General features: G+C 40.4%; 1 protein-coding gene across 7 annotated transcripts in view; it reads right to left on the bottom strand.

The window, feature by feature from the left end:
* The window catches only part of LOC105484107 (adiponectin receptor 2), a 105172-nt gene that overhangs the window by 41986 nt on the left and 46224 nt on the right, over positions 1–16962 (bottom strand). Inside the window, exon 1 of one of the 7 annotated variants that reach the window (XM_071072376.1) lies at positions 16443–16461. The exons of 4 other annotated variants lie outside the window; for them this stretch is intronic. The gene's annotated coding sequence lies outside the window, so the exon portion shown is untranslated. Of the gene's footprint in view, positions 1–7639; positions 7658–15269; positions 15290–16442; positions 16462–16962 lie in introns of those variants that run through there. 2 more of the 7 variants (XM_071072373.1, XM_071072375.1) reach the window with 2 other exon arrangements.

The following is a 16962-nucleotide window of genomic DNA, read 5'->3' on the forward strand; positions in this document are numbered from 1 at the left end:
CTGAAGGCTAAGTCCCCATGAACACAGTTTAGAAGTGGAGGCACCCTTCTGCCAAACCCCCACTTGTGGAATGAAGGCTCTACCTAGGGCCGGGCACACTGAAAATAATGAAACCCCAATCCTTCTGGACCCTGCTGTTGAAGTGGTGGTTCCACAACAGGAGGACCCCAGGCTACTGCCTACCTCCCACTGAGCACTCATCTTCTAGAGTGGCATGTCACTCAGAGAGAAACTTGTCATTGTTCCCACTCCCACACCTCTAAAGTCCAAGCTCAGAGTGTTTGCCTGGGGTGAGAAGTAGATTAAAAAGCAAAACAAAAACAAAAAAACAGCACCTAATCTTTTCCCAAAGACTCTGACTTCATTTGCAACACAGCATGAGGTCAAGGCCTAAAGGTGCTCTAAAGAACAGCAGAGGTTGAAAGGCAATTGGGAAGATAATCAAGATACATGCAATTACACAATCAAGATACAGGCTAAACTGTAGGTTAGTTTGCAGAAGTGAACCAGGGAATATGGTATCTGGTACAATCAGACCAAAAATTAAACACTGACCTCAGAAACTATTCCTTCAAATGAGTCAGAATTTGTATTATTCTATAGACCATTTTACCCCAGGGCATTGGTTGAAATCAGTCAACTGACTGACTGGAGCAATCAGCCAGCAATTAGTGGAGTTTAACAACTGGGTGTGTTCCAGGAAAGAAAAGAAGAGAGCCCTACCAAAAGCACTATCAACCCATCCTAACTGAGGGCATATCCGTAATTACGCCTTCCAGAGGACAGTGGCAGAGGCTGAACACTAAGGAGGGAAACCAACTGCACTAAATGAATCCAGTCAGTCCCTAAACAAATACGGAGCAAATAACAGTAACAAGCCCTGGAGGAAAAGGAACCAGAGCCCAGAACTGTTATAATGTATTATCTAACATGTTCAGTTTCCAACAAAAAATTATGAGGCATGTAAATAGAAAAGTATAGTCCAGGCCGGGCGCGGTGGCTCAAGCCTGTAATCCCAGCACTTTGGGAGGCCGAGACGGGCGGATCATGAGGTCAGGAGATCGAGACCATCCTGGCTAATACGGTGAAACCCCGTCTCTACTAAAAAATACAAAAAACTAGCCGGGCGAAGTGGCGGGTGCCTGTAGTCCCAGCTACTCGGGAGGCTGAGGCAGGAGAATGGCGTGAACCCGAGAGGAGGAGCTTGCAGTGAGCTGAGATCCGGCCACTGCACTCCAGCCTGGGTGACAGAGCGAGACTCCGTCTCAAAAAAAAAAAAAAAAGAAAACTATAGTCCATACGCTAAGGGAGGGGAAAGCAGGCAATAAAAAATGATGAGAAACAAGATGTCAAATTTAACAGAAAAGACTTTAACCATTATAAATGTGTTCAGGGAACTAAAGGAAACCATGATTAAAGAACTGAAGGCGGTGGCTCACGCCTGTAATCCCAGCACTTTGGGAGGCCAAGGCGGGTGGATCACGAGTCAGGAGATCGAGACCATCCTGGCTAACAGGGTGACACACCGTCTCTACTAAAAATACAAAAACTAGGCAGGCATGGTGGTGGAAGCCTGTAGTCCCAGATACTCAGGAGGCTGAGGCAGGAGAATGGCGTGAACCCGGGACGCAGAGCTTGCAGTGAGCGAGATCGTGCCACTGCACTCCAGCCTGGGCGATACAGCGAGACTCCGTCTCTAACTAAAAATAAATAAATAAAAAATAAAAGTGAAGGAAAGCATAATGACAACATCACCTCAGATAGAGATCAATGAAGAGACATAAATTACAAAAAAGAACCAAATGAAACTTATGAAGCTGAAAATTACAATAATGGAAATTTAAAAATAAAGGGGGGGCTCAACAGTAAACTGGAAAATCTTAGAGCCATTTGGGATACCACTAGGCACAGTTTGGTACTCATTATGGGAGTACCAAAAGGAGGGGAGAAAAAGCAGTAGAGGGGGAAAAAAAACATTCAAAGAAATAATGGCTGAAAACTTCACAAATGTATTGAAATGTATTGAAAGCAATATACCACACATCCAGGAAACTCAATATATTTTAACTAAGAGGAAGGCAAGGACATCCAGACAGATACCTCACAGTAAAAATGTTGAAAGTCAAAGTCAAGGAGAAAATCTTAAAAGCAGCAAGAACCAAATGACTTATTATTTTAAAATTGAACCCAGTAAGATTAGCAGCTAACTTCTAAGCAGAAACAATGGCAGACAGAAAACAATGAGATAACATAATCAAAGTGTTCAAATAAAAGAAAAAAAAAAACGTGTCAACCAATCTTATATCTAGCAAAACTACATTTCAAAACTGAAGGCAAAACAGACCTTCTCAGATTTTAAAAAGCAATAAAACAACATTTTGTTCCTGGAAGATCCCCCTTAAAAGAAATGCAAAAGCCTGAAATCAAGTGACCTCAAACAGTAATTCAAATCCACATACCACCCACCACTCCCCAACAAAAAAGAAAGAGTACCTGTAATTATACAAATGTTTACCTTTTGTGTTAACTGATTTTGAAAAACCCATTGTATGAAGTGATATATATATATATATATATATATATATATATATATATAGCAACCCCTAAGTTTTGGTATGCTGTGTTTTTGTCTTGATATTATCTAATTCACCTTGTGATTTTTGACCCAATGGTTAAGTGTGTTAATTTCCACATATTTGTGAATTTTCCAGGTCTCGTTCTCAAATTTCCACTTTCATTCCATTGTCATTAGAAAAGACACTTTGTATAATTTCAATCTTTTTAAATTTATTAAGACTAATTTTATGGCATAGTATATGGTCTATCCTGAAGAATGTTCTATGTGCACTTGAGAAAAATAGCTACGGAGTGGAGTGTGGTATACATGTCTGTTAGGCCCAAACGTTTCTAGCAGTGTTAAAGTCTTCTATTTCTTTGTTTTGTTTGGTTTTGTTTTTGTTTTTGTTTGGTGGGGGGTGGAGTTAGTGGGGGAGACAAGGTCTTACTCTGTTGCCCAGACTGAAGTGCAAGGACACGAACACAGTTCATTGCAACCTCAAACTCCTGGGTTCAAGCAATCCTTCCGTCTCAGCCTTCCAAGTAGCTGGGACAACAGGAGTGCAACAACATGCCCAGCTAATTTTTTAATTTTTAGTAGAGACAAGGTCTCACTATTTGTCCAGGCTGGTCTCAAACTCCTGGGCTCCAACAATCCTCCCACCTCAGTCTTGTCAAATGTTAAGATTATAGGTGTGTGGCCGGGCGCGGTGGCTCAAGCCTGTAATCCCAGCACTTTGGGAGGCCGAGGCGGGTGGATCACGAGGTCAGGAGATCGAGACTATCCTGGCTAACATGGTGAAACCCCGTCTCTACTAAAAATACAAAAAACTAGCCGGGAGTGGTGGCGGGCGCCTGTAGTCTCAGCTACTTGGGAGGCTGAGGCGGGAGAATGGCGTGAACCTGGGAGGCGGAGCTTGCAGTGAGCCGAGATCACGCCACTGCACTCCAGCCTGGGAGACACAGCGAGACTCCGTCTCAAAAAAAAAAAAAAAAAAAAAAAAAGGATTATAGGTGTGAGCCACCACACTCGGCCTAAGTCCTCTACTTCTAATTAGACTAGATCTTCTGTCTAGTTGTTCTATTCATGATTGAAAGTGGCATATGAAAGTCTCCAATTATTATTTTAGATCTGTCTGTTGCTCCTTTCAATGAATGAGGTCAGTATTTGCTTCAGGTTATGTGGAGCTCTGATGTTCAGTGTATACATGTTTATAACTGGTGTGTCTTCTTGGTGTATCGACTCTTCTATTTAATGCTCTTCCTTGTCTCTTGTAAGAGGGTTTTCTTTGGTTTTTGTTTTTTGTTTTTGAGGCAGTCTTGCTCTGTCACCCAGGCTGGAGTACAATGGTTCGATCTCAGCTCACTGCAACCTCCATCTCCCGGGTTCAAGCGATTCTCCTGCCTCAGCCTCCCGAGTAGCTGGGATTACAGGTACACACCACCATGCCTGGCTAATTTTTGCATTTTTAGTAAAGATGAAGTTTTACCTCAAGTGATCCACACGCTTCAGCCTCCCAAAGTGCTGGGATTACAGGCATGAGCCACCACACCCAGCCTCTTATAAGAGTTTGTAAGAGTGTTTAACTAAAAATCTATTTTGTCTGATATTAGCAAACTGTCCTAGCACTCTTTCAGTTACTATTTGCATGTGATAACTTTCAATCCTTTCACTTTCAACCTATACATGTCCTTAGACCTAAAGTAGATCACGTTTTTTGGATCATGTCTTTTTTTTTTTTCAATCCATCGGGAAGACGAGGAAGGAAACTGGGTAAGTGAAAACAAGCAGAGGAAGAATTATTTTTATTTTACATTCTTTAGTAACTTTTGAATTTTGGACTGCAGGTACAAAGGATCTTCAAAAAGTTCATGTAACATATGTTTTATGAAAAAACTATGCATGAATTTCAAAACAAATTGCACCAAAATAAGCTGGTACTAACTTGTTATAACACATCTGAACGAGATGTAGTTTGAGGCACTAAGAAAGATAAGACATTGGTTTGAAAAGCACACTAACATAGCAACATGAATTCCGCTAAAACTGAAGCAAGAACAAACATCAAATGTATGGTGAAGTTTGACTGGAAGAATGGTAAAATCACTGGTGCTTTACGAAAAGTTTATAGAAACAATGCCCCTAAGAAATCAGCAGTTTATAAATAGACAATTCACTGTAAGAAGGGACAAGATGATATTGAAGATGAAGCCTGCAGCAGCAGACTATCAACATAAATTTTTTAGGAAAAAATTCATCCCGTTTGTAACCTAAATGTAGAGATCGCATGATTAACAGCACAAAAAACAGCCAATACCATAGACATATAAATTCATTCAGCTTACACAAATCTAACAAAAAAATTTAAGTTGAACAAACTTTCTACTTGATGGGTACTAAAACCATTGTGCTCAGATCGGCCACAGACAAAAGCAGTGCTTTCAATGCACATTTTAAAAAAGTGGCATCAACAGCATGTGGAATTTCTTTTAAAACGTTTAACACAGGAGACATGACTTTAACAGTGTGATCCTGAAGAAAAAAAAACAAAGCAATGGGTACCAAGAGATGAAAGTGATCCAGTCAGAGCAAAAGCAAACCCGTCAAGAGCAAAGGTCATGACAGAAGTTTTTTGGAATGCTCAAGGAATCTTGTTGACTTTCACCACAACAAGGTTCCTGCTCATTCCTCTCAAATGGGCAATTTTGCTAGGGTTTCAATGGAAAATCACTAGGCATCCACCAAACAGTGCTGACTGGCTCCTTCCGACTTCCTTTTCCTAATCTTAAAAAAAATTTAAAGGGCACCCATTTTTCTTTAGTTAATAATGTAAAAAAAAGACTGCACATATTGATATGGTCAAATTCCCAGGACCCTTACTTCTTTAGGAGTGGACTAAATGGCTAACATTACTGCCTACAAAAGTTTCTTGCCAGGCGCGGTGGCTCAAGCCTGTAATCCCAGCACTTTGGGAGGCCGAGGCGGGTGGATCACAAGGTCAGGAGATCGAGACTATCCTGGCTAACATGGTGAAACCCCGTCTCTACCAAAAATACAAAAAAACTAGCCGGGCGTGGTGGCGGGCGCCTGTAGTCTCAGCTACTTGGGAGGCTGAGGCGGGAGAATGGCGTGAACCCGGGAGGCGGAGCTTGCAGTGAGCCGAGATCACGCCACTGCACTCCAGCCTGGGAGACACAGCGAGACTCCGTCTCAAAAAAAAAAAAAAAAAAAAAAGTTTCTTGAACTCGATAGAGCTTATATTGAGAATAAAGTTTATATTTTGTATTTTTATCTTTTAATTCCATTTTTCCACAAACTTTCTGAGGTCTCCTCATATCTATCCAAAGATAAATATAAAAGGATTTTTTAATTCTAAGGTTAGCAAACAATGAAAATAGTTCTGAACATTAAAATAGTGCTTTTATTACCAGAAAGTATAAGGCAACCATTTAAGAATTTTCAAGTAGGTCAGGTACGGTGGCTCACACCTGTAATCCCAGCACTTTGGGAGGCCAAGGCAGGCGGATCACTTGAGGTTAGGAGTTCAAGATCAGTCTGGTCAACATGGTGAAACCCCATCTCTACAAAAAAATACAAAAATTAGCCGGGCATGGCGGTGCACGCCTATAGTCCCAACTACTCAAGGGGCTGAGGTAGGAGAATTACTTGAATCCGGGAGGCAAACGTTGCAGTGAGTCAAGGTCATGTCACTGCACTCACTCCAGCCGGGGTGACAGAGCCAAAGACTCTGTCTTGAGAAAAAAAAATAAAACAAAAAGGCCGGGCGTGGTGGCTCACACCTGCAATCCCAGCACTTTGGGAGGCCGAGGCAGGTGGATTACGAGGTCAGGAGATCAAGTCAGATCTTTAATATGCAGATAGAAATCAACAATAAATGATTAATTTTTCAACAGTTCAAGATAACTCATATTAATAACAGTACCTGGAAATTTGAGTTGTACAGGTTTTTTTAATTTAATATTTTTAGAAATAGGGTCTCGCTCTGGAGTGCAGCAGCACAATCACAGTTCACTGTAACCTTGAATTTCTGGGCCCAAGCAATCCTCCCACCTCAGCCTCCATTCAGAAAAGCTAAGACTACAGGTGTGAGCCACCACAACCAGCTAGTTTTTAATTTCTTGTAGCGCTGGAGTCTCACTCTGTTGCCCAGGCTGGTTTTGAACTACTGGCCTCAAGCGATCCTCCCATCTCAGCCTCCCAAAGTGCTTACAGGCATGAGCTAATGTGCCCAGTATTTTAGAGAATTTAAACTATTGCCTCCAAAGCTACTTGATGTAATTTAGACTCATAGAATTTCTTTTTTTTTTTTTTTTTTTAAGACAGAGTCTTGCTCTGTTGCCCAAGCTGGAGGGCAGTGGCACAATCTTGGCTCACTGTAACCTCTGTCTCCTGGGTTCAACGGATTCTCATGCCTCAGCCTCCTGGGTAGCTGGGATTACAAGTGCTCACCACCACGCCCGGATTTTTCTTTTTTTTTTTTTTTTGGTAGAGATGGGGTTTCACCATGCTGGCCAAGCTGGTCTCAAACCCCTGACCTCAAGAGATCCTCTGGCCTTGGCCTCTCAAAGTGCTGGGATTACGGGTGTGAGCAACCACACCCGGCCCTCAAGACTCATAAAATTTCTTATACAAGTTTCCCCAAGCGCTGTAGTTTGCAAATCTCTCTAGGAGGATTGCTATATTCTCCCTTAATAAGAGAGTAGTATAACTAAACCCAGCAATTCCCAAGTCTTCACAAACAAAACAACAAAATCGAAAAGTAAAAACATTTGATCCTGAAGTAAAGAAGTAAATCCTGAATCCTGAAGTAAAGAAGGCTGCTATCACACTTGCCTTGCTTTTCTATTCAGTCAGCCCTCTGTGTCCATGGGTTCTGCACCTGTGGATTCAACCAACCACAGATGGAAACTATCCAGATTTTTAAAATTACGTCTATTCTGAACATGTAGACTCTTTTTCCTAAACAATACAGTATAATAACTATTTACAGAGCATTTACATTGTATTAGGTACTACAAGTAATCTAGACATGATTTACAATATACAGGAAGATGTGCATACGTTATATGCAAACACTATGCCATTCTCTATCAGGAACTTGAGCATCCACAGATTTTGGTATCCATGGGAGGTCCTGGAACTAATCCCCCATGGATACTAAGGGATGACTGTATTCTACTCAGAACTTAGAATTACTGTATATATCTGAATGCTCTCGCCCTTTCAAAATTAGCCATCTAGTGGTTACCTGCCTTATGGATGGGGAATAAAGCTCAGAGGTAGATTTCTAAACACAGAAAAAAGTGGCAGCCAGGCACAGTGGCTCACGCCTGTAATCCCAGCACTTTGGGAAGCCTAGGTGGGCAGATGGCTTGAGCCCAGGAGTTCAAGACCAGCCTGGGCAACATGGCAAGACCCCATCTCTACAAAAAATACAAAAATAAGGCCGGGCGCGGTGGCTCAAGCCTGTAATCCCAGCACTTTGGGAGGCCGAGATGGGCAGATCACGAGGTCAGGAGATCGAGACCATCCTGGCTAACACGGTGAAACCCCGTCTCTACTAAAAAAAATACAAAAAACTAGCCGGGCGACGTGGCGGGCGCCTGTAGTCCCAGCTACTCGGGAGGCTGAGGCAGGAGAATGGCGTAAACCCGGGAGGCGGAGCTTGCAGTGAGCTGAGATCGCGCCACTGCACTCCAGCCTGGGCAACAGAGCCAGACTCTGTCTCAAAAAAATAAATAAATAAATAAGCCAGGCATGGTGGTGTGCAACCGCAGTCCCAACTACTCAGGACACTGAGGTGGGAGGATCGCTTAAGCTTGAGAGTTCAAAGCTGCAAGGAGCTGTGACCGCACCACTGCACTTCAGCCAGGCGGAGAGCAAGATGCTGTCTTTAAAAAACAGAGAGAGAAAAAGCGACAAAAAACAGACCCTGGCTCTCACAATTCTCTGACTCCTCACTGGGAGTTCAACAATCGGAAGATTTTCTCTTTTTTTTTTTTTTTTTTTTTTAACTTTTCAGTCAAGTCCAGCCAAGAGGTAATAAAATTCTTTTTGAAAGAGATAGTTCAAATTTTCAAGAAGACACTCTTAACCTATTCCATTCATCTTTAGCTAACACTATTTTACATAACATATCTACTTTCACAAAGTCTGGTCCATTTTTTAAAATGATTTACCTAGGAAAAAAGAACTCTAGCACTAAAGAAAATCACTTAATTGCATGCATAGTCAGTCATTCCATCAAACCTGACATTTGTTATTTTGTAATACTCTCCAGGGCTTTTTCATTCCAAACAGGTTATCTGTCCCAAAGGCATTTTCTATGGCAAACTATGAATTCCCCATTGGTTTTCTAGTAGTTTTAAGCCTGTAAGTTGAACATAATTAAACCATAACATTGTTTACCTGCCTTCTGTTTTCCTATTTAATGATTGAAGGCTTTTTTCCTGTCCAAATTATATTCTATAACTTGCTGCTGCAGCAATCATCTATCTGATTTACTAACATTATAGGTTCACTTGCTACAGTGGACAGTATTACACAACATTATTGTCAAAGATATTCTTCCCTCTTCCTAAGCCCCCATACTTAATCCATTAGTAAATAATACATGGATCTTATCTCCCAAAATCTCTCTCAAGTTATTTCCCTTTCTTTTCCTCTTCCCTGACACTATCTTAGCTAAACCACCAAGATCTCTGACCTACAATACTTTGATAATCCCAAACAGGCCTCCCTATCTTCTACTCTCACACCTGCAACTTCTTCTCTTTATTTTGCGGCCAAAGTGCTCTTTCAAACAGAAAAATTATGTCACTCCCCTGCTAAAATCCCTCCAGATTTTATTCCTTGTGCAAAAGGAATCCAAATCTTTACCATAATTCCCACAAGGCCCTTAATGATTTTGCCCCACCAAGCTCTCCAACCTCAACTTATAAAGCTCTCGAATTGACTCACTATTCTTGTAATCCTTTTCCATACCAATCGATCAACATCAGGCCCTAGAAACATGCCTGGGAACTTAACTAGCCAGCTATCCCTTACCATTTCAGCTCCCAGGTAAAAGGTCACCTTTTCAGGAAGCCCTTAACTGACCACCCTTCACACTAGTCATTCTAACACTTTACACTGTTTAATTTCCTACATAGTCCTTATCACCCTCTCAAATTATTTATTTTCCTTTTAATTATCTGTCTTTCTCAACTAAACCACCAGCCTCTTAAGTGTCAAATCCTGTTTGTCTTGTTCATCATACGTATCTAAAACAGGATCTGTCACATAGTACACACACATCCATATGTAAAACAGGATCTGTCACACAGTACACACCCTCAAGATCTGCTTAATGCATAAACAAATGAAGTTTCTGTCAGAAATTCCTTGGTGCTGTGCACTGACGGTAGCCTCTCAAAATTCACATGTTAAGTCCTAACCCTTACTACTTTACAACGTGACTGTATTTGGAAACAGAGCCTTTAGAGAGGTAAGCAAGGTTAAATGAAGTTACGAGGGTGGGGGACCTAATCCACTATGACTGATGTCATTGTAAGAAGAGACACCAGAGAGGAATACATGCCCAGAGGAAAGGCCCTGTGAGGACAGAGAGAAGGCAACAATTGCAAGCCAAGGAGAGGGGTGATAGGGAAAACCAAACCTCCTGACATGTTGATGTTGAAACTCTAGCCTCCAGAACTGTGAGAAAAGACATTTCTGTCATCCAAGCCACCCGGTCTGCAGCACTTTACGGCGGGCCTAGCAAAGCAACACCTGGCTTTCAATAGAAGAGCACATCGCTTTAGCATTTTTCTGCAGAAATAACTGAAAAGTTACATCTCAAAGTTTACCATTCAAGGTAGGCATCATCATAATCCTTTACACAGCCACTTAAAATGTAACTTTTTTTTTTTTTTGAGATGGGAGCCTCGCTCTTGTCGCCCAGGCTGGAGTACAACAACGCGATCTCAGTTCACTGCAACCTCTGCCTCCCAGGTTGAAGCATCTCCTGCCTCAGCCTCCTGAGTAGCTAGGATTACAGGTATGTGCCACCAAGTCCATGTTAGTTTTTTGTATTTTTAGTAGAGACGGGGTTTCACCATGTTGGCCAGGCTGGTCTCGATCTCCTGACCACAGGTGATCCACCCACCTCGGCCTCCCAGAGTGCTGGGATTACAGGCGTGAGCCACTGCACCTGGCTAATTTAAATTTTAAACATATAATAAGGAATTTAAGGAAGCTGCTTGTGTGATTGAGGTAATAAAAAGTAAGTGTTCATAACACTCTAAAGAAGGTTCAACAAACTTTTTCTATAAAAGGCCAGATTATAAATATTTTAGGTTTCGTGAGCCACAAAAGGTCTCTCCTACAAACAACTCAACTCAGTGCAGCACAAAAGTGGTCAGACAGTATGTAAATGAATTAATGTGGCTGTGTTCCAATAAAACTTATATTAACACTGAGATTCCATTTCATTTAATTTTCATTCACCTATCACAAAACATTATTTCGCTTAAACTATTTTTAAATGTAAACACCAATCTTTGCTCATGAGCCATACAAAAACAGGTAGATACCCAGGGGCTAGCTATAGTTTGCTAACCCTGCCCTAAGGCAATAATTTTACTTTGAGAGAGGGAAATCTCGAGGCTTCGCCACATAGCTACAATTAACACAGCATCCCAATGGCTAGACTAGAAGCATATGCACCTACCTGTGTAACTACTACTATAATAACACCTTGATCCATTGTTTCTTATTTACTTGTGTCTCCCATTAGACTACACGCAAAGACATAAAGGCAAAGAGCAATACCTTAATCATTTTTTATGTTCAGAGCTAAGTAATGTTTCTGATGCACAGTAAATTTTTAACTGTCTTCTGAAAGAATTCATGTTTTACTGTTCTTTGACTTAAAATCCCTCTTCCAACTGCACTACTGTCCCTCTAAAATAAAATTTTTTGAAGTTTTTTACTTAAAGTTATTTTCCCAAAAAATTTCATGGCAGCATAACTATAAAAAAAGAAATTTTGCTGAATATAATGACTCACACAAGAAATGTTATTCTTTGAAAATAATCTCCCCAAATACATTTAACAGATTTTTTGTTGTTACTAATTAATGCTCCTGTTAACTCCCATTTTCGAGAAAAATATTCCTTTGTTCTTCAAAGGAAATATAAATCAATCTAAAAATTCAGTCCCAGTCACAATAGAGAGAAATATCCAAAATGGTTTCTTCATCCAACACAAAAAATCTGTCTCTTAAGCATACTCACTCCTTTAATAAACACGTGTGAGACTGACAAGATAGTTCTGAGTGGAAAAGTTCATCCACCTCCAACAAGTGAAAGAAGGTGAAAGGGGGGACCAGCATAAACCACTAGCAATTCAAGATAAGATGGTCTCTGCTGGCTGAAGAATACATTTAATTACCTTTATTTTATTATTTTAGGCTCTGGAATTCTGCCAAACTCTCTTTAAAGAAAAAAACAGGAAGGAGAAACTCCTTGGGGAAGGAAAAAAATGAATGATTTTCTCTAAAATGAGAAATTACAGGGCTTGTGCTTTTCTGGCTCAATATGGAGTTAAATTTACAAACAAAACACAGAAACTACTAAAACATTTTTTTGAGACAAGATCTCACTCTGTCACCCAGGCTGGAGTATAGTAGTGCAATCACAGCTCATACTGCCGCCAAAATTTCCCAGATTCAAGTGATCCTCCCACCTCAGTTTCCCAAGTAGCCGGGACCACAGGCACATACCACCATGTCTGGTTAACCCTTTTTAGAGACAGGGTTTCTTCCTGTTGCCCAGGCCGGTCTCAAACTCCCGGGCTCAAGTGATCCATCCACCCCAGCCTCCCAAAGCACTGGGACTACAGGCAAGAGCCACCACACCGAGCCATAAACTACTAAAACTAATAAGGTAGGAGTACAAGAGAGTAACACATTAAAATCAAATCAAGTAGTGGTAATGTTGTGACATTTATTGCCACCTCTGCCTTAGTATGTAGAAGAGAAAAGAACCAATTAGCAAAAAAAGGGAACTTGATACATGGCAACTGTAGTAAGTAACTGACAAAAACCTTAAATTGGAAGCATGAATATGCAAGGAACAGGAGTGATGCTGTAAAGGGTCAGTCTGGGTCAGGCGCGGTGGCTGCGCCTGTAATCCTATCACTTTGGGAGGCCAAGGTGGGCAGATCACTTGAGGTCAGGAGTTCAAGACCAGCCTGGTCAACATGGTGAAACCCCACCTCTACTAAAAATACAAAAATTACCCAAGTGTGAGGCTAGGGCACGAGAATTGCTCAAACCCAGGAGGCAGAGGTCACAGTGAGCCACGATCACACCAAGGCACTCCCGCCTGGGCGACAGAGTGAGACTCTGTCTCCAAAAAATATATACACAGTCAGTCTGTGTGACAACTACAGGAAGATTAGCAAACAACTCACTGGTGTACTTTTTTTCCAAAATTTCGTTAAGGGTTTTTCTATCTGGTAAACTTGGAAATGATTATCAATAACATGAAGACAACAAACTACCAATTCTAGAGGGAAATGACTTAATTTGAAACACACTCAGCAGAAAACCTAAACCCTGATAATAAACATGTACTTTCCATATGACAATACTGTAAAAAAAAAAAAAACAAAACCCACAAATAACTTCAGTCTTCTCTGAAAACAAAACAACTTCAACTATAAAAGGTACATTGAGATGTACGTAAACTCTGTATCTGAGGAACAAGTATTTGGGCACTCTGCAAATATAACATATACAGGCTATAATTTCAAACAGCAATAATTATATATTCTTAACATAAATATATGCTGTCAGGTGCCCATTATCTCATTTATTCTTCATAACAATCTGAAGGATTCAACATCTCATTTCTGGAACTGAAGAATTCAAGGCTCACACAGTTTGTGCAGACTGCTCAGTCTCATGGCTGGTAAGTGGGAGAAAAGTTCAAAATCAGGTCCTTCTGGCTTTTCACTCAGCCATAATGCTTGGGAGACATGAAAACAGGCCCACTGTGTAGACACTAATTCTGACCAAACTTTCTGAATCAAAAATAGGAACACATGGTTTAACCAGAAATATATTTTCCAAACCTGTAAATGTATGTATTCGAACGATATCTTTTAAAAATGGAATTTAATAACTTACAAAAAAGGAAGAAGAAACTCTGATCCAATAATTGTACTGATAATTAAGAAAAATAAAGAATGCAGGTCTCAAGAGTTTAACTGCTCTCAGGGTTATATCCAGGAGCATGCTGTCTCAACGGAAACCTCAGTTTCTCCACCTATATAAGTGAGCATCTGTGAATGATAATCTTAATTAACAACATTAAATATGTATTTAGATTGTACCACAGTAAGACAAAGTCAAGCCCATGTTAGCTACCTGTACCTAAGAACTTCAATAAACTATTACATAAAGTTCTGAAGTAATCAAGAAGATGCAAATAACAAACAGTGATTTTTGAACAAAACCAACAGTAGGGAAGCTTACTACCACTTCAAAGAACCAGTGAAAAGCTGTTTGTTTTTTCTAAGTAAAATTACACAGATAACTGATGCTACTCTTGCCTGGAAGGCTACAAAACAAACTGCAGCAAAAACCTCCACTGTAAATCTAACAAGGTTCCCCATTGTGAAACCCTACTGCATACCAAGAATTATCTAAAATGGCCTTGATCCCAGTAAGGCCAGTACTCTTTACTGATCCAGTACTCTTTACTGTTTTTCCTTGAATTTTATCCTAAAGCAATACAAAAGGGAAAAACTATACACACAAAAGTATTAAGGCGGGGGGAAATGGAAGCAATTAATGAGTAACAGAAAAATTAAAAAAGTACATAGTAAATTCATTTTCTCATTTGAATATTAGGGAGCATTCAAAAACAGCATGAAGATTATTTACAGTATCTTAAAACATAAAACAAAATTATTACAACTAGATAAAACTAAGTTTTACAACTATATAAAAGTGTGTGCATAAATACAAGTTAGAAAGGCATATACAAAGGCCGGGCGTGGTGGCTCAAGCCTGTAATCCCAGCAATTTGGGAAGCTGAGATGGACAGATCACGAGGTCAGGAGATCAAGACCATCCTGGCTAACCCAGTGAAATCTACTAAAAAATACAAAAAACTAGCCGGGCGAGGTGGCGGGCGCCTGTAGTCCCAGCTACTCGGGAGGCTGAGGCAGGAGAATGGTGCAAACCCGGGAGGTGGAGCTTGCAGTGAGCTGAGATAAGGCCACTGCACTCCAGCCTGGGCGACAGAGCAAGACTCCGTCTCAAAAAAACAAAAAAAAAGAACTTACCAGGAGCCGGGAGAAGAGAACAATAAGGAGATATTGTATAATGTGCATAGTTTCTGATTGGGATGATAAAGTAGTTCTGGAACTAGGTAGTGTGATGATTGTACAACACTGTGAATATACCTAATGCCACTGAACTGTACCCTTTAAAATGGTTAATATAGTGAATTTTATATTACGTGTATTTTCCCACAATTTAAAAAAAGGAATCTGGCCCAGCACAGTGGCTCCCAGAACTTTGGGAGGCAGAAGCAGGAGAAAGTTCAAGACCAGCCTGGACAACATAATAAGATCTCGTCTCTACAAAACATTTAAAAATTAGCCATGCATAGTGTCACATGCCTGTAGTCCCAGCTACCTGGAAGAGTGTGGAAGGAGGATAACTTGAGCCCAGCAGTTCGAGGCTTCAGTAAGCCATGATCGCATCACTGCACTCCAGTCTGGGCAACAGTAAGACCCTGTCTCTAAACAAACAAATAAAATAAGGAATCTGAAATATTAAAATGTATGTTTTATTGTTAGCTTTGTCACAGTATAATGCCCTTCATATATATGCAGTATAAACAAGTTTTTAATAATAAACATAATTTTCTTGTTATCACTACAGACCAGAAACTTAAAATCAGCCTGCATTACATATAAGAGAGTTGATAACTCAAACTTTTACATAATCAGTCCACAGTTTCAATTTGCTTCTCTTCCAAACTTTTAATTAAGGAGAAGTTAAGTTTTTAAAAGTTATAATTTGCTCTCCCTTCCATTCTGTGCTTGCTTCTCTTAATAGAGGTGCTAATGAGCCCAACTGATGCTAAAGATTTCATCTAAAAACCAAGATAACAAAATGTTAGCTATAACTATATAGAGGGCTGGTTTCTACTAAAGTAGTATTGATTAAATAACTGTTTCAAATAATGTATCTCCTAAGATCTTGAGAACACTCACTAAGAGAAAAAAACACTTACCAATCACAACTTTTCCCCCTAAGCTTTCGTTTAAAAAAAAAAAAAAAAACTTTAGGCCGGGCACGGTGGCTCACGCCTGTAATCCCAGCACTTTGGGAGGCCGAGGCGGGCGGATCACAAGGTCAGGAGATGGAGACCATCCTGGCTAACACGGTGAAACCCCGTCTCTACTAAAAATACAAAAAACTAGCCGGACGTGGTGGTGGCGGCGCCTGTGGTCCCAGCTACTCGGAGGCTGAGGCAGGAGAATGGCGTGAACCCGGGAGGCGGAGTTGGCAGTGAGCAGAGATCGCGCCACTGCACTCCAGCCTGGGCGACAAAGCGAGACTCCTTCTCAAAAAAATAAATAAATAAATAAATAAACTTTAATACTCCTAATAGAGATTATAATTATGTGAGGTCCTAGGCGGCACATCTAATTATCTCTCGAGATGCCTAAGAATTCCCCCAGCTAACCAAATTAGCTTGAAATGTAAATGAGAATCACATCTCACGTTCAAGAGTGACAACACAATGTAATATTGTTGTAACACAGTCACTTAAATGATACATTAACACTTTTCCCTCACCTTTTTTGTGTGTGTTCCCTTCCAGTATGCCTTCGTTCTTGGCTAAGGATCACGAAATAATTAAACAGTACCACTAAATAGGGTGCAATCTTATCCTGCAAGTTCATTCATTCATTAATTTGTTCAAGCAACAAAATTTACTATATGCCAAGTTTTGTGCTTTTCCCTGCTTTCTTACTGCCCAGTATTACAAAATAACAACTGATTATATAAATGACATTTCTCTCTCCTAAGAAATAAACAAAAGAGATAGAACGTAAAGCAAAATACAGGAAATTAAGAGGGGGGGCTTTTGGGGAATCAAAACTAGTTCATTAACTGATGCCAACTATTAGGGATAGGATAAGAAAATAATTAGAAGTTACCAAAAACAAAAACAAAACAAAACAAAACTGGCTGAGCTCACTGGCTCACGCCTGTAATCCCAACACTTTGGGAGATCAAGGCAGGAGAATCACTTGAGCCCAGAAGTTTGAGACCAGCCTGGGCAATACAGTAAGATCCTGTTTCTAAAAAATAA

The sequence above is a fragment of the Macaca nemestrina genome, chromosome 10, assembly GCF_043159975.1.
Source record: "Macaca nemestrina isolate mMacNem1 chromosome 10, mMacNem.hap1, whole genome shotgun sequence".
Taxonomy (NCBI): domain Eukaryota; kingdom Metazoa; phylum Chordata; class Mammalia; order Primates; family Cercopithecidae; genus Macaca; species Macaca nemestrina.